Raw genomic sequence first — 18,468 nt, forward strand, 5'->3', positions numbered from 1 at the left:
GCTGACCTTGCCCAGGCAAGGCCAGCAAGGCCAGCCAAGAAAAAGCCTGAGAGAAAAGCCGAACCAACCAAAGTCAGAGCTACCAAAGGCTCTCCACCCCCCAGTGGACCCAAGGATAGCCTGACAACAGACGAGGAGCCCTCAACCAGCGAGGACCTCGCAATGGAGTTGTCAGACTCCGACGATGTCTCTGATGTAACTATCACTGAGTAACATCATGACACACCATCTAAGCATCCTACAGTGGAACATCAATAGCTTCTCTGCAAAGAACGCTTTTCTCCAAGCAGTAGTGCGATCAAGGAACATTGACATTGTCATGCTCCAGGAGACATTAACAGTGGACACTGTTCGCTTCTCAGGGTACCATGCCTTCACACTGCCAAGAACACCTGGCAAGAGAGGCTTGATCACCCTTGTGAGAGCAACAATCCCCTGCTCCGCAATAGCCGATGCATCGCACTGTGGAGACGATGTTGAATCCCTTGCCGTCGAGGTTCACCTGGCCGGGGGGCCCCTCAAACTGTACAATGTGTACAGCCGGCCACGCTGTAGAAGCTTAGACATTAGCCAGGTCTGTGCTTCTGCTGTACACGACCGAGTGATCCTAGGGGGAGATTTCAATGCACACCACCCCATCCTGGCTCCCTGCCGGGCACCGGATGCGGCCGGCTATCACATAGCCGACGTGCTAGAGACATTCCCTGAGATCGCTCTCCTCAACACCCAAGAGCCAACGCACGTTAGAGGAGGGGTCCTAGACCTCACCCTGGCCACTGCGACTCTGGTCGGGAGGATTGGCTGGTGTGTCGATGAGACCGTCACAAGTGACCATTACGGCACTATAACTACCCTCATGGATGCTGGCCCAGCCGAAATCCTAAGACCGAATCCAAGATGGAAAACAGACAAGGCCAACTGGCAGGCGTTTCAAAACGCCTTGGCCCTCTGTCTGAGATGCAACAATCCCCCACAAAGCGAAAATGTGGAAGTGCTCGAAGCTAGCCTGCTAAACGCCATTAATGAAGCAGCCTCACAGACCATACCCAAAACTCGGCCTGGGTCCAGAAGTCACAAAGACGCCTGGTACTTCAATGACGAGATCAGGGAGGTCAACCACAGGGTGAACATGTGCCGAAAACTATTCCGAAGGCAAAGAACCCCTGACAACTTATCCCTCAAAAGGGAAGCTGTCACGGATGCCAAGGAAACTGCCAACAGAGTCAGGCAGGAAAAGTGGCTGGAATGGTGTGAGTCCTTCGACCACCAAACCACCCTTTCAGAGCTGTGACAACGGGTCAAGCGAGCTACCAGCCGCTCAGCCCCGAGGTGCACCCATCACGACCCCCAAGCAGAGGCTAACAGACTGGCGCACGAGTTCTCTGCGAGAACGAGCAGCAACAGTCTGCCAGCCGAGCTGAGGGCAAGACAAGAGCGTCTACAGCCAGACAGACTCGCTCAGATCAGAGAAAGGGCAGCCGAACCCGATAACTCAGACGTTATCTTTTCTCTGAGGGAACTAAGGAAAGCCTATAAAACCAGTTCCAACACAGCCCCGGGCTCTGATGGGATCTCGTACCCCATTATCTCCCACCTAGGACTAGCAGGTGAGCGTGCACTCTTGCAACTCATCAACAAGTCCTGGGAAACTTCCACTCTACCCCAGAGTTGGAAGAGGGCTACCATAGTTCACGTCCCAAAACCAAAGGAGCCGGGGAAGTACCGCCCCATCTCTCTCCTCAGCTGCCTGGCCAAGACGGCTGAGAGGATGGTACTAAACCGGCTTCAATGGAAAACGGGACCCCCGCACGAACACCTCCACGGGTTCACAAGGGGCATGGGCACAGCACACAGCATAGCCACGCTCTTAAGCACAATCAACAAGGGCCCAACTGTGGTGGTATTCCTTGACCTGGAGAAGGATTTTGAACTGCCAAGTCCGCTTGCCATTCAGGAAAGCCTGATCCAGAAGGGAATCAGAGGAAAGCTCTTGGCTTGGATAGGTGACTACTTCAGGAACAGGACTGCCAATGTCAAATTCCAGGGTCACCTATCGCAGCACATGCCGCTCGAAAATGGAACGCCACAGGGTGGGGTTCTCAGTCCAGCCCTATTCAACACTTTAATGTCCTGCATCCTCAACATAAACCTCCCAGTGGGGTGCCAGATCATCTCATATGCAGACGATCTCGCTATCACCTCCACTGGACCACGCAGCCAGAATAAAGCCCAGCGTTGTCTGGACCTCGTGTCAGAGGAGTGTTGTAGGACAGGACTAAAGATCTCTGCTGCCAAATCCAAAGCCATGGCTCTGAGACAGAGAGTTCGAGGCACAAGACTGAAAATCCAGGGAGTGGAATTAGAATGGGTCAAGGACTACCTATACCTTGGGGTAAGGATAGACCGGACCCTCTCCTTCCATAAGGAGGTCCAGTACCTGGTTGACCGAACCAAAGCAAGACTGTCTGTCATGAAAGCAATGACTGGGAGACGCATAGGGGCCAAACACAAAGTACTAAGATCATTCTATGTACATGCTGTCCGGCCCATTGTGGACTATGCCTCAGTCGCTCTAATTGCTGCAAAGAAAAAGCACACAGACAAATTAGAAACAGTCCAAAATGAAGCTGCCAGGATCATTCTGGGTGCCCCGAGGTGGACGAAGGTCCTCAACCTCCTGATGGAGGCAAACCTTCTCCCCCTGGACTCACGAATCGATCTAACGGCAACACAATTCCTGTCAAAGGTCATCCAGGCTCCCAGGAACACAAGCCTAAGACAAAAATTAGTCAGATGCCTCGAACAAGACAACGAGCTCGTTGCAAACAACTCCTGGCTGTCTCATACAGCCAGGGTGTTGATACGCCATCAGCTCAAAGAACAGCTTCTTGCCGAAGCCCCACCGTGAGCACTGAGCCTGATAGAGTTCAACATAATGAGCCTGTCAATAAAAAAGAGCCTATACCCCATGCCTAGCCTAAAGGCAGAAGCCCACAGGGTCATTGCAGCCATCACTCCTCCGGGTAGTAGAACATACTACACGGATGGATCGGTCGATCCCTTGAGCCACACTGCAGGCGCCGGCTTTGCAGCTAGGGATGCCACGCGATCCATGAGGGTAACAGACAACGCCTCCTCGCTACAGGCAGAGGCAGTTGCAATCATGGGAGCCCTAGGCCACGCGTCCCTAAGGGAAGGACACGTGGTCATACACACAGACTCCAGGGCAGCCATTGACTGTCTTCAGCACAGCTCACCCACAGACAACATCTACCTACTGACCATGATTCTCACAATGGCACAGAGAATTCTTGCTCAGGGTAGAAGAATTATCATCAACTGGGTCCCAAGCCACATCGGCATCAGAGGGAACGAGCTTGCTGACAGACTAGCCGTCGCTGGCAGGGGTATGCCCCCAAATCCCATGACGATAAAACCGAGCCGAAAATTACTTATGGAGAAGTGTGCCTTGGTCGGTCGTACCTTCCTACGGCAGCTCCACAGAGAGGAAACGAGAACCTCCCCCTCGGCCAGCTGGTACTCAGACGCCACAGGCTATGAACCACTGGCACTCTCTGAAGTAAGCAACAGAGGTACCGAAGTCATTCTTCACAGAATGCGCCTAGGTTACCACTGTGCATGGCAGATTATCCCAACAATCGAACGCGATGAATGGTGCTGCAAGCACTGCGGCGAGCCGAACGCCACACTAGTCCACTACCTAGAAAATTGTGACCATACACAATTCCTGAGACATGGACCGCCCACAACAGCCGCCGTGCTGGTAAAGAGGCTATGCGAAATGCTTACACCATGGCGGCAGGAGCGCTTGCTGGCAATCCCGCCGCCACGGTAAGCACCGAGTGTCAGACAACTCAATGAGATAGCCGTAAAAAGCTGACACAGGCCGGACCATATTTAGAAGGCCCGGGCGAAGCTAGAACTTCGCAAACCAAACCACCACCACACCAATGTGGTCTTTCCAATTGAGTCTACTATCAAAAAGTAGCCCAAGAAATCTAGCAGAATTTTGGATAGGTATTGGGTGGTTGTCTAGAGTTAGCCTGATGTTCGGCTTCCTCCTATGTGAAAAAAAAAAATACCCCAATACTCTTTCTAATGGAAAACTTAAAACCCCACTGGAGGCCCCAGTTATGAATCATATCCAGTGCCAATTGGATGCGATTTGCTGAGAATTCTGCATTATTGCTGGAATGCCATAATGCACATTCATCAGCATACAGGGAGTATTTAGGATTCCGAGGAGGAGCTGGTAAGATGTCATTGATCATACATAGAAATAAAGTTGGTGACAAGACAATTCCTTGTGGGACCCCGTTTGCCTGGACAAAAATGTCCGAAAAAGTGACATTGTCAGAAAATAATTTGACAGAAAAAGTTCTGTCAGAAATGATTTTTTTAATAAAACCAGGCAAGTTTCCACGTAATCCAAAAGCATAAAGTTTTCTGAGTAGGCCATATCGCCATGTCATGTCGTAGGCTTTTTCTATATCTAAAAATACTGAAATCAAAAAATCTTTTTTGGCAATTGCCTCTTGAATATGACTGTCCAGTTTTACTAGTTGGTCGAGAGTTTGGCGTCCCTTTCGGAAACCGCACTGCTCATCAACTAGTAAATTACTGGAATTTAAAAAATGCAATAGCCTACTGTTAACAATTCTTTCCATGACCTTGCATAAGCAACTTGTCAACGCAATTGGGCGGTAGGAGATGTCAAATCTGGGATTACCCCCTCCTTTCAATATGGGAATGATGTGGGCGAAGTGCCATGAGTTTAGAAAGTGTGGCTTTTCCAAATATCATTGTACACTTCAAGCAACTTAATCATGTCATCTTGATTAAGATGCTTCATCATCTCATATCGAATCGCTTAGGGCCCTGGGGATGTTCCTCTATAGGCTTCTAGGGCTTGGACAAGCTCATCCATTGTAAGATCTTTATTGTAATCAAAGTCATCTCCTGTGGCAAAGTGAATTGGTTGCAGCTTAGCCCCTTCCTTGATGGGCAGGAATGCGTGATGATAGTTTGCTGAGCTGCTTGTATGAGAGAACTGCCTGGCGAGTGCATTAGCAATGTCTCTAGATGAATCCAAGTTGTTAACCTCTTCAATGATGTTATTTATTTTAAAAGATGTTTTTTTCTTGTTTGTTTTATTGATAGTGGACCAAACCTCTGATGTTTTTGTATTGCTGTTAATAGTAGAGACAAAGCTCCGCCAGGAGTCTCTTTTTGCTTGTCTGATTACTCTACGAGCCCTAGCTCTTGCTTGTTTATAATTGCAAAAGTTCTCATTTGTGATGTTATTTTTGAAAAGCCTGTGGGCCTTATTGCGTCGGCACAGCGCCCTGCGGCAATCTGGTGTCCACCATGGAACTCTATGCTTAACGCTATCTGTCGAAGTTTTATGAATGGATAGCAAAGCTGCTTCTATAATCGAATTCTGAATATTGTTTATTTTATCATCAATGGTTTCTGCAACAAGTTCGAGCTTGACGCTCCTTGTGAAGGCGACCCAGTCTTCTCTTTTTACGTTAAATTTAGGCACTGAAGGCGTTCTCACTGTGTCACATGAATATTTAATCAAAATAGGAAAATGATCGCTTCCCAACGAGTCGTCAATGGTGTGCCACAGGCACTTGGCTGCTACTGATGAAGAGACCAGTGATAAGTCTATAAAGCTCAAATTCCCGGTATTATCGTCCACCCGCGTGGGACTACCATCATTCAGAAGGACTAAATCAGACTCGTTAATCAGCTTAACTACTTGCTCACCTCTACCATCCATCCGCAGGGAACCCCATAACGTATGATGAGCATTAAAATCACCTAAAATTACTTTATTTTGTGGCAGACGTTCCTGAAGAGCAAAGAGCTCATCATAGATTATCACTTTATCAGGCGGACAATAAACTGAACATATGGCCAGATACGTGCCATTAATTTTTTCTTTGCATGCGACAAACTCCAAAGTAGAATCAATAGTCACTTCTGTAAAAGGGAGGCTTTGGTGGATGTACATGGCGACTCCGCCTCCACCCCTACCCTCACGATCCTTCCGACATAAATGGTAGTTCCTTAGCGATACGACCTCGCCAGAGACGAGGTTTGTCAAATGAGTTACTTGGAGAACTATAATATCGGGAGCATAGGACGAGGCTAATAATTTAAGGTATTTACTTTAGATCTAATACTTCGACAGTTCCATTGTATAATGGTTGACGCGATGATTACGTTTTATGGGGTTTGGAAGTGCCTTGTCCACCAGTTTTAATGTTCTTTTTATGGGAGGGAGGCGCCTCCTCTCCCTCGCTTCCCGGGGACCTCTCACGGGATGGTTTGGAGACAGAAGCCTCCATGTCCTGCACCTCCTGGCGAGGGAGACGACTGACAGACTGCGACCTGCTTCTCTCTCGAGAAACCAATCGCGAGCCAGACGAAGTCCTCACAGGAGTAGCCCGGACGGGAAGGTGCGCTCCGGACTGTGATTCGGTGTCAGCTTCCTTAAGATGTTTAGGCTGGGTTGATGCAGCCATTTGATCGACCAATTTTGTCAGTTGATAAACTTTAATATTTAAATCTTTAACGGTTTGTTTGAGTTCGGCAATTTCCTTATCCTTAGCTGCAAGCTGTTGACTGACATCACTTGTACTAGGGGTGTTGCTAGTTACTGCTGCAACATAGGAAGTATTGGGTTTGTGTGTCAAACTTTCCACTTTCCTCTTAGCTTCAGTATAACTAACTTCATGCTACCTCATATATGCCAATGTCTCAGTCTCCTTCTTCAGGATGCTGCATTCAGATCATGGATGATGGGGACCTTCACAGTTAGCACATTTGGAAATCTGGCTAGTACATGTGATGGTGTCATGGGCTTCAGCACATTTACGGCAAACAAATTTAGTTGAATCTTTATCAATACATCTTAATGAGGTGTGTCCGATTTTTTGGCATCTATTACAATGCACTGGCTTTTGGACATAAGGTCTTACTTGAACACGTTCATAACCGACATTGACATATTCTGGGATTTTATTCAAAGCAAAGGTAAAAAAACACAGTCCAGTTTTCGTTCGCACATTCCCGTCCTTCTTGGTCATACAATGAACGTCCACTACGTCTTGGTCCTTCATGCTCTCGAGAATTTCACTTTCTTCCATCGTCCTCAAATCCCTGTGAAAGATTACTTCCTTACAGGTATTTGGGCCAATAGGAATAGTTACTTTAACTCGAAGATCATGAATTTGCGTCAGCTTAAGTAAATCCTTAATCTGGGAATTGTATTGTACTTTAACAAGGAGGCTTCCATCTCGCAATTTTTGGACAAAATCAAAATCGCCGTCCACTTGACCATCAAGGACCTTTTTGATGATAAAGGGGTTCACATTCAAAAGCGACTGATTTTCATTCACGCATTTTACATTCGCGAGCCTTGCATTCTGGGTGGGGATTTTGAAATTTGGTCGTCTCGTCTTATCATTATTGGGGGTTCCGTTGTTCGTAGTCGTATTGGTCTGAGAGTGGTCATGAGTCGCCCCCCCCCCCCTCCTTGAGGAGGAGAAGGGGTAGCCGGGGAGTCATTCATCCTGGGTATCGGACCAGGTCCGACCCCTCTGCTCAAACTCGTAGTCCTGAAGGGACAAAAAACTCTTAACTGTTGTTATCAACCTAACACCAATAGATAAGAGAGTAAATCAGTTTTCCGTCCTATACCCCCCCAGTGGAAGCCTGGTTGCGTTCTCCAGTACCACAGAGGGATCGAGTTATGTGTGGGACACTTCCTTACCGCCGAACTTGCCTAGGCGAAGGACGGTAATTCAATGCCCACCCCCCAAACAAATACGGGAGTTCACGAGGAACTCCGGTAGGCTCAGGGAAGTCACATTAAGGTGAAAAAGATTCAGAATATAAGAAAAAGTGCGTCCAAATGACGCCCCAGACTACTGGGCCTCCCTACCCAGGGGTCAAAGCCACAAGGGCTACCCTGGTGCAGAAGAGAGCTGCAGGTCTGAGGTTGGGTGCTGACTACTTCTACTGTAGCCTCGTGTCACCTGCAAAACAAAAGCACTGAAGGTGCTGGCAAAGCACAATAAATGTTCTGTAAATACAGGTTTTACTTTACTTCAATTTACTTTACTGAACTCAGAAACAATAATGCCAGGCGAGACGAGAGGCCCCGGGTTCCAGGGTAGCTCTTGTGGCGCAAGACTTATTACTTATTGCTTCTGCGTTTTAATAAGGTGTTGGCTCATCAAATTCTGACAAGGTGGTGCCTCATCAAATTCTGAAGATAACGTAAAATATTTTCGTAAATCAAAGAAAAGGGTGAACGGGCGAGACAGGCAGTACTCGTAACTGGCTCATTGGTGACTTAGTACAAACGTAGCCATCTATGTGTAAAACAATCAAACAAGTAACTCACAAGACGAGACGACCAATTTTCAAAATCCCCACCCAGAATGCAAGGTTCGCGAATGTAAACTGCATGAACGAAAATCAGTCGCTTATGAACGTGAACCCCTTTATCATCAAAAAGGTCCTTGATGGTCAAGTGGACGGCGATTTTGATTTTGTCCAAAAATTGCGAGATGGAAGCCTCCTTGTAAAAGTACAATACAACTCCCAGATTAAGGATTTACTTAAGCTGACGCAAATTCATGATCTTCGAGTTAAAGTAACTATTCCTATTGGCCCAAATACCTGTAAGGAAGTAATCTTTCACAGGGATTTGAGGACGATGGAAGAAAGTGAAATTCTTGAGAACATGAAGGACCAAGACGTAGTGGACGTTCATTGTATGACCAAGAAGGACGGAAATGTACGAACGAAAACTGGACTGTGTTTTTTTACCTTTGCTTTGAATAAAATCCCAGAATATGTCAATGTCGGTTATGAACGTGTTCAAGTAAGACCTTATGTCCAAAAGCCAATGCATTGTAATAGATGCCAAAAATTCGGACACACCTCATTTAGATGTATTGACAAAGATTCATCAAAATTTGTTTGCCGTAAATGTGCTGAAGCCCATGACACCATCACATGTACTAGCAAAATGTCCAAATGTGCTAACTATGAAGGTCCCCATCATTCAGGATCTGCCGAGTGCAGCATCCTGAAGAAGGAGACTGAAACATTGGCATATATGAGAAAGCATGAAGTTAGTTATACTGAAGCTAAGAGGAAAGTGGAAAGTTTGACACACAAACCCGATACTTTCTATGCTGCAGCAGTAACTAACAACACCCCTAGTGCAAGTGATGTCAGTCAGCAGCTTGCAGCCAAGGATAAGGAAATTGCTGAACTTAAACAAACCGTTAAAGAACTAAACATTAAAGTATATCAACTGACAAAATTGGTCGATCAAATGGCTGCATCAACCCAGCCAAAACATCATAAGGAGGAAGATACCGAATCACAGTCCGGAGCGCACCTCCCCGTCCGGGCTACTCCTGTGAGGACTTCGTCTGGCTCGCGATCGGTTTCTCGAGAGAGAAGCAGGTCGCAGTCTGTCAGTCGTCTCCCTCGCCAGGAGGTGCAGGACATGGAGGCTTCTGTCTCCAAACCATCCCGTGAGAGGTCCCCGGGAAGCGAGGGAGAGGAGGCGCCTCCCTCCCATAAAAAGAAAATAAAAACTGGTGGACAAGGCACTTCCAAACCCCATAAAACGTAATCATCGCGTCAACCATTATACAATGGAACTGTCGAAGTATTAGATCTAAAGTAAATGACCTTAAATTATTAGCCTCGTCCTATGCTCCCGATATTATAGTTCTCCAAGAAACTCATTTGACAAACCTCGTCTCTGACGAGATCGTATCGCTCAGGAACTACCATTTATGTCGGAAGGATCGTGAGGGTAGGGGTGGAGGCGGAGTCGCCATGTACATCCACCAAAACCTCCCTTTTACAGAAGTGACTATTGATTCTACTTTGGAGTTTGTCGTATGCAAAGTAAAATATAATGGCACGTATCTGGCTATATGTTCAGTTTATTGTCCGCCTGATAAAGTGATAATCTATGATGAGCTTTTTGCTCTTCAGGAACGTCTGCCACAAAATAAAGTAATTTTAGGTGATTTTAATGCTCATCATACGTTATGGGGTACCCTACGGGTGGATGGTAGAGGTGAGCAAGTAGTTAAGCTGATTAACGAGTCTGAATTAGTCCTTCTGAATGATGGTAGTCCCACGCGGGTGGACGATAATACCGGGAATTTGAGCTTTATAGACTTATCACTGGTCTCTTCATCAGTAGCAGCCAAGTGCCTGTGGCACACCATTGACGACTCGTTGGGAAGCGATCATCTTCCTATCTTGATTAAATATTCATGCGACACAGTGAGAACGCCATCAGCGCCTAAATTTAACGTAAAAAGAGCAGACTGGGTCGCCTTCACAAGGAGCGTCAAGCTCGAACTTGTAGGAGAAACCATTGATGATAAAGTAAACAATATTCAGAATTCGATTATAGAAGCAGCTTTGCTATCCATTCATAAAACTTCGACAGATAGCGTTAAGCATAGAGTTCCATGGTGGACACCAGATTGCCGCAGGGCGCTGTGCCGACGCAATAAGGCCTACAGGCTTTTCAAAAATAACATCACAAATGAGAACTTTTGCAATTATAAACAAGCAAGAGCTAGGGCTCGTAGAGTAATTAGACAAGCAAAAAGAGACTCCTGGCGGAGCTTAGTCTCTACTATTAACAGCAACACAAAAACATCAGAGGTTTGGTCCACTATCAATAAAATAAATAAGAAAAAAACATCTTTTAAAATAAATAACATCATTGAAGAGGGTAACAACTTGGATTCATCTAGAGACATTGCTAATGCACTCGCCAGGCAGTTCTCTCATACAAGCAGCTCAGCAAACTATCATCACGCATTCCTGCCCATCAAGGAAGCGGCTGAGCTGCAACCAATTCACTTTGCCACAGGAGATGACTTTGATTACAACCAAGATCTAACAATAAATGAGCTTGTCCAAGCCCTAGAAGCCTGTAGAGGAACATCCCCAGGCCCCGATGAGATTCGATATGAGATGATAAAGCATCTTAATCATGATGACATGATTAAGTTGCTAGAAGTGTACAATGAAATTTGGAAAAGCCACACTTTTCCAAACTCATGGCACTTCGCCCACATCATTCCCATATTGAAAGGAGGGGGTAATCCCAGATTTGCCATCTCCTACCGCCCAATTGCGTTGACAAGTTGCTTATGCAAGGTCATGGAACGAATTGTTAACAGTAAGCTATTGCATTTTTTAAATTCCAGTAATTTACTAGTTGACGAGCAGTGCGGTTTCCGAAAGGGACGCCAAACTCTCGATCAACTAGTAAAGCCGGACAGTCATATTCAAGAGGCAATTGCCAAAAAAGATTTTTTGATTTCAGTATTTTTAGATATAGAAAAAGCCTACGACATGACATGGCGATATGGCCTACTCAGAAAACTTTATGCTTTTGGATTACGTGGAAATTTCATTTCTGACAGAACGTTTTCTGTCAAATTATTTTCTGACAATGTCACTTTTTCGGACATTTTTGTCCAGGCAAACGGGGTCCCACAAGGAAGTGTCTTGTCACCTACATTATTTCTATGTATGATAAATGACATCTTACCAGCTCCTCCTCGGAATCTTAAATACTCACTGTACGCTGATGATTGTGCATTATGGCATTCCAGCAATAATGCAGAATTCTCAGCAAATCGCATCCAATTGGCACTGGATATGATTCATAACTGGGGCCTCCAGTGGGGTTTTAACATTCCATTAGAAAGAGTATTGGGGTAATTTTTTCACATAGGAGGAAGCCGAACATCAGGCTAACTCTAGACAACCACCCAATACCTATCCAAAATTCTGCTAGATTTCTTGGGCTACTTTTTGATAGTAGACTCAATTTGAAAGACCACATTGGTCAATTAAAGAATAAATGTCAAAGAGCACTAAATTTATTAAAGTGCATTTCTGGTAATAAATGGGGAGCTGATAGACAGTCTTTGCTAATGGTATATAAAGCCCTGATTAGGTCTAAAGTAGACTATGGGTCAATCGTGTATGGTTCGGCATCGAAAACAAGTTTGAAAGGTTTGGATGCTGTTCAGAATGCTTGTTTGCGTGTGTGTCTTGGAGCCCTAAAATGTACTCGGATCGAGCGTCTTGAGGTGGAGTCAGGAGTACCTCCCCTCCGACTCAGACACGGTCAGTTAGCACTGACCTATGCCGCAAAGGTGGCTCGTGACCCGAGCCACCCTAATGGCAATGGAGGCATTAGGCCCTTTGCCACGAGACTCCACGACCTCGTCGAGAAAGTCGGTATAGATCTCTCTACCATCGAAACCCTGGTTCAGTCAAATATAGCGCCATGGGAAACCCCCAATTTTTCTATCATGGAAGCCTGGCTTCCATCAGCCAAGGCCATGGCGCCGGAGGGTGAGGTACGCCAGAGGTTCAGAGAGATCCTTATTAAACATCTATCCTTTTTTCATATATATATACCGACGGCTCCAAGACAGATGAGTGTGTAGGTGCGGGTGTATGGTCGACTGAATGTGAACTAAAGTTTAGACTGCCGAATCATACATCGATTTTTCTTGCGGAACTTTTTGCCATTGATAAAGCTATTGATTTTGCACTATCGACGACCCACGATAGAATAGTCATTTTTTCCGATTCGTTAAGTTTACTTAAAGCTATTAAATCCTTATAAACCACTAAAAATGAACTGCTGGGTAATATCATCCGTAAGTTACACGGTGCCAACAAATCAATCAAGCTAATATGGGTACCAGGTCACTCTGGTATCCATGGTAATGAACAGGCTGACAAACTAGCCGGGTCAACTGGCGATCTGGACACTACCATAGTTCGTACAGATCTCAGGTGTTTTGTGTCTCTTATAAAAGCAAAAATACATCTCCTGTGGCAAAGTGAGTGGACCAACCTCCAGTTGACTAACAAAGTCAAACCACAAATAGAACTGTGGGACACAGCCCACAGGAAAAGCAGAAGGGAGGAGGTGGTCTTGGCCCGCCTCAGGGTCAATGCCACCAGATTTACACACCTCACTCCTTATATAGAGAGAAGTTTCCCGTCGCAATGTCCCCACTGCAACACCAGCCTTTCCCTAACCCACATCCTAATAATATGTCCAAGATATTCCAACCCTAGACAAACAATAAAAAACTACTTTAGAATTAAAAATAAAGATTTTTCATTAATAAACATATTATCAGATGATGAAAAAATCATCCATAAAGTAATTGCTTTTTTAAGGGAAACAAAACTTTATGACCTTATATAGATTGATAGAATAAATAGGATCCATTGGCTTAATAACCTTGGCCACATGCCGCTGGTTGATAGCCAAGAAATCCAACAAAGAAGAAGAAGAAGTAACTCACAGTGGGCATGGCTCGTACGTACACTCATGCCCGCGGCATTGGGATATACCTATACTTTACGCTCTAGTTTCGTTTACCCTCTTCTAGCCGCCTTTCACTTTCTAACATAGAAATATGTATGTGTGTGTGTGTGTGACACACACACACACATATATATATATATATATATATATATATATATATATATATATATATATATATATATATATATATATATATATATATAAAACCATATATATACATATATGATATATATATATATATATATATATATATATATATATATATATATATATATATATGTGTGTGTGTGTGTGTGTGTGTGTGTGTGTGTAAATATGTATTATCTTGCATAAGATTCACAGAAAACGAGAGTGGTATTCCATTTTACAAAAAATGTCATTCAATGCTGTCTAGAAATTGTTTCATACATGTAATTTTTTTTTTTTTTTTTTTTTACAGTGTAGCAATGATGCTTTCACTAATGCGGGAAAGATATTATGAGAACCAGTTATGATTAATGCAACATATATTTCACACTCGAATGTAGGTGAGTTTTCCAAAACAAAGTCTGCTTCTGCGTCAAAGTCTGAATCAAAATCCGTCTGCTAGACTCCAAAGCACCGAGGCTGCCCATGGCGATAGGCGTTAATTATAACAATATAGTTTGTGTAAGAAAGCAATGGGAATACTGTATTTAGGAATGTGAAGATCTTTTCCGAGATTTATGGTTTATTCGAGTTTTGAAACGGAGTAGAGACCAGACTCTATCATAGCATCAGGTCAATTCTCGTTTCACAGATGACTGGCAAACTGGTAATTACATTAAAAAGCAGGTCGAACTGATACTAACTAATATGGTATTAATGTATTGCCTATGGTGGTTGGTGTATAGGCTTAGTGTTCGTCAGTGAAACCCAGCGCCAGCGATGGTATTAGCTTGAATAAGTGAGAGAGGGCATGGGGGAAGATTGTAGAGTAAATATTGAAACTGAACTAATAACAATTTATAAGTAAACTAATTTCTTGCAAATATTAACCCATACAATTGAACACTCCTTGTAGGGTAATTTACATTCAGGCTTCAGGAGAGCTTTCAGTGCAGTTAAAACTTGTATTTTTCAATCAGACAATTTGTCTAGACCAGGATGATAAGGCCGTGTTTGGAACCCTATGAGGCCTTCATTACTCGCTGTAATCCTCTACAGTATGGATGCACTCACCAGCGGGAAAGTCCCTAACTCCACATCACAAACTTGATTCAGCAGGACTTTGGCTGTGACTGACGCTTTCCACAATCTTTTCCCTCAATTTGTGGCATTACTGTTTGTGTCCACATTATTTCTTATATTGATGACTACAACTTTTTGTCCTCTACAAGAATATCACTTCAATTTGCCCTAGCTTAGTGCATCCATATCATAGCACCAAAGTAAACATTCACTATATTCTACCACTATGTTTATTTTACACACTATACGACTTTTGTATCTACTCTGATGTGTAGGTAATTGAACCTAGTGGGGCTGGGTATCAGAAATCTGTCAGTGCCATAAACTGGTGATTTCTGGCAACATCCAGATGTTGGGGCGTAGGAGTCCGCTATAAGTAGCGGAACTTCCTGCTCCACGTGCTCTGGCACGTTGCTACGTGTACAGTCATACCCCACCGACAAAGCAGTTTGTTATGTGTACATGTGACCCATCGAGATGGGGTTAAAGAAAACTGAGAAACACAAAAATAATCTGTATTATCAACAAGTGCTATAGAATTAGGTACTTGCTATAGTATGATTACTCATAGCTATCAGGATGGTAATTCAGCACTGTATGGATGCACTCACCAGAAACTAAGTCCCCCATTTTCACGTCACAAAATCTATTCAAAAGTCAAAGTTACCGTGAATGGGCATGCCCTTCGGCCACTGTCCATGGAGAGGATTGATGGGGAGGGCTCTGCAAACATTGTCTCCACCTCAGAAGGCATGGCTGGATAGAGCTGAAACTTGGAAACAGCAAGTGGGCCTAGGCAGTGAGCAGTGCTTTTTACAAATTTTGCAACTTTTTGTCCTTTACCAGAATATAATTTTTTATTTTCTCTAGCTTAGTTTATCCATACCCTGAAGATTAACCATCATTGTTTGTATACAGACACTAATGTGACATCATCGCATCCTGCTGGTCCAAGTACAAGACAGGTGAAATGGGCAAGATCAACACTCTGTCCTGGATACCAAAATCTGGGATCTGAATAGTAATAATAATTTATTTATCATGTCCAACTTGTTAAATGAGTTCTGAATGTAGGGTAAGTGATTGCTGTGGCCTTGTTCTTATAGCACTCTTATAAAGACAAAAACCTTCACCACATATGATCTGGCAAAATTAGAGAAGTAATAGATTGGCAGTAAATTACCTTGGAGCTCTACATGGTCTAGCCTGCCAAAGATAAGTGGAAACTAGTTGGCTCGTCACCAGGAGTGGGGTGCAGATGGGGGAAAGGGGCAGTGGCCCCGTGCTTCCAAGTGGGGGGGAGGGCGTCCAGTCATAGAGGGAAAGAAGATAGTGATTTCAAAATTTATATTTAAATTGAATAAAGTGTTTATTTTATGTTGCATCTGTTTACATATTCAAAATATCTCCCTTTCTCATATTTCTCAGTACTAGACCTTATACTTGAGTCTTTGGGGCAGACAATCAAGGACTTGGCCCAGGGCATCACCAGACCTCTGCATGCCACTGTTCACTGGGCAGATAGTCAGACCTCCTTGATTAAATGCCATTGCAAGTTTGGTCTCTGATAATTAAAGAACTTGATTTTACACACCAGAAAATGTTTATTTCACTATTGTATATCTAGTACATGGAGAAATGAAAGGTAGCAAAACAAAATTATCAGTTACCCCCTGATATATATAAGGGAAATTGGGAATATATTACTAAAACATGGAAATAGGGATAAGAAAATAGGAAACCTAGCCAGTCATAAAAAGACATTAATATACTATGATGTATATCATATCAATTAGATGTGGGAATTGGTAAGGGAATTGGGGAGAAGAAAGGATGAAATATACCACACTGAACCAGAATTACTAATTCACACATACTATATACCATTCAGATCTTAAACTGGGTAGAAATACAACTAAATGAATGGCTCAGGGAGAGAATGTCCTACATGCAGAGTATAGTTTAGGATATGGTGTGGTGGGTATTTGAGGAAACTATTCTCTATAAGTGGGCAAAAAGCCTGCCAGTTTTTCATCATCATCATTTGGGTGCTAACGCAGGCAGGGGCACATAGTTGCATCCACCCTTCGCTTCCACCTACGAGGGTCCAAGCAGGGGCCCGGCCCATCTCTAACTCCTAACGACAGGTTTGATTGATCTGCCCAAACCACGACTTTCTCGATTGTCCCACAGGCCTCCTCCACCCAGGGTTGTCTCGGACAGAGACAACCTGGTGGGCAGGGTCATCCTGCGGCAATCGAGCCAAGTATCCAAATAGCCTGAGTTTGCGATCGCGGATTGTGCATGTAACAGGTCCTGTACCGGTCTCACAGTGCAGCCGTTGGTTGGACACATGGTCCCGCCAACTGTACCCCATGATCCGGCACAAGGATCTGTTACAAAAGGGATCAAGACAATATTCCAAAGCAAAAGATAGCGTCCAAGTTTTACCACCATATAGTAAAACTGGCAGTATAAGAGCCTTGAAAACACGTAACTTGGTCCTTTTGCACAGGTACCGGCATCACCAATAATCATGTCGAGAGATTTCATGACTCCTGCTGCCAGGCCAATCCGTCTACTGACTTCCTGGTCTGACAGCCCAGAGTCGTGAACTGCACTACCGAGGTATATAAAACTCTCTGTGACTTCGATGTTTTCACCGCAAGCACGTACCGACTGCTAGTTTTTGACACTTCATAACCAGTAGTGGGAATATGACTGTGCACAAGATGTAGCAAATAAAGTTAGAAGTGTTATTTATTACTAATATTATTAGAAAAGGTAACCAAAGATTGAAACAACTATTTGTGGAAAAAAATGATCAAATGTTCCCTATTAATACCAAATTCATTAATATTTGCAGAATGGAACACTTGTATAAAGCGACCTGATGCCTTGGGATAAGGTGAAGCTTTCATTTTTCATTTTTCATTTTTCATTGTTGAGACAATATAAAATGAGGAGTCAAACACAATTATGGGATGATCTCTAGATGTATGAATGTTTTTATTATATTTTACTTGTGATATGAATATAAAAATCTTCAGTAGTATTTTTTTCTCATTATCAGTCTAGAAGTTTCTTATGGCATCTCTGCCCCCCCCCCCCCCCAATCCTTTGCCCGTTGTTGTCGTGGGGGGGCTTAGGAGATGGAGACTGAGACCCAATGATGGGGAACTCCTCAACCTTGGGACTCAGCCATCGACTCAACTAATTTTGCATGGTCTTTTTTCCACTCATACTTTTCGTTTCGGTCCCTTCACCAATCCCTTCTACTATCCACCTTCTAAGGTGTGAGAGCCGTGCTGAAAGGATGAAAGGCTGACTTTGTGCCAGTCCTGAATGGCCTGAGGGAGCCATGAGCATGGTATTCCCCTGCCTTACCTGGCCCTTACCCCTCAAGGGGACCCTGAGGGGTGGACTGTTTTTTTTCTCCCCAACATACTCCAGGCTTATCATGGCCAATAATGAAGACGTAATCCCACTTTTATGGGCAATGAGGCTTGCCCCTTCATCAAATAGCCCCAATCCCGGCTCTCCTTTGACCACAGCTCCGAACACTACAACAACTACCCCCTCATCAATGCCTACTAGTACAGTATTAACCCTAATCAACAACCAACCCCCAGGAGACATTTCTGCTCTCCCAACATGCTCAACTTCAACACCTTTACTCCCACAACCTTCTTCATCAACCACCCCATCTCCCCTTATTACTACCTTACAACCTTATTGTCCACCTCCCCATAACACTACCCCCCTCAACACTACTTCCTCCTCCACATGTCCCCGCACTTCTACTA

General features: G+C 44.2%; 1 protein-coding gene across 1 annotated transcript in view; it reads left to right on the forward strand.

The window, feature by feature from the left end:
* The first annotated feature begins 17,249 nt into the window (after positions 1–17,249).
* Positions 17,250–18,468, forward strand: part of LOC125037173 — a 46,159-nt gene continuing 44,940 nt past the window's right edge. The window contains exon 1 of the mRNA XM_047630211.1: positions 17,250–17,290. The gene's annotated coding sequence lies outside the window, so the exon portion shown is untranslated. The remainder of the gene's footprint in view (positions 17,291–18,468) is intronic.

This window comes from Penaeus chinensis, chromosome 22 (genome assembly GCF_019202785.1).
Source record: "Penaeus chinensis breed Huanghai No. 1 chromosome 22, ASM1920278v2, whole genome shotgun sequence".
Lineage (NCBI taxonomy): Eukaryota > Metazoa > Arthropoda > Malacostraca > Decapoda > Penaeidae > Penaeus > Penaeus chinensis.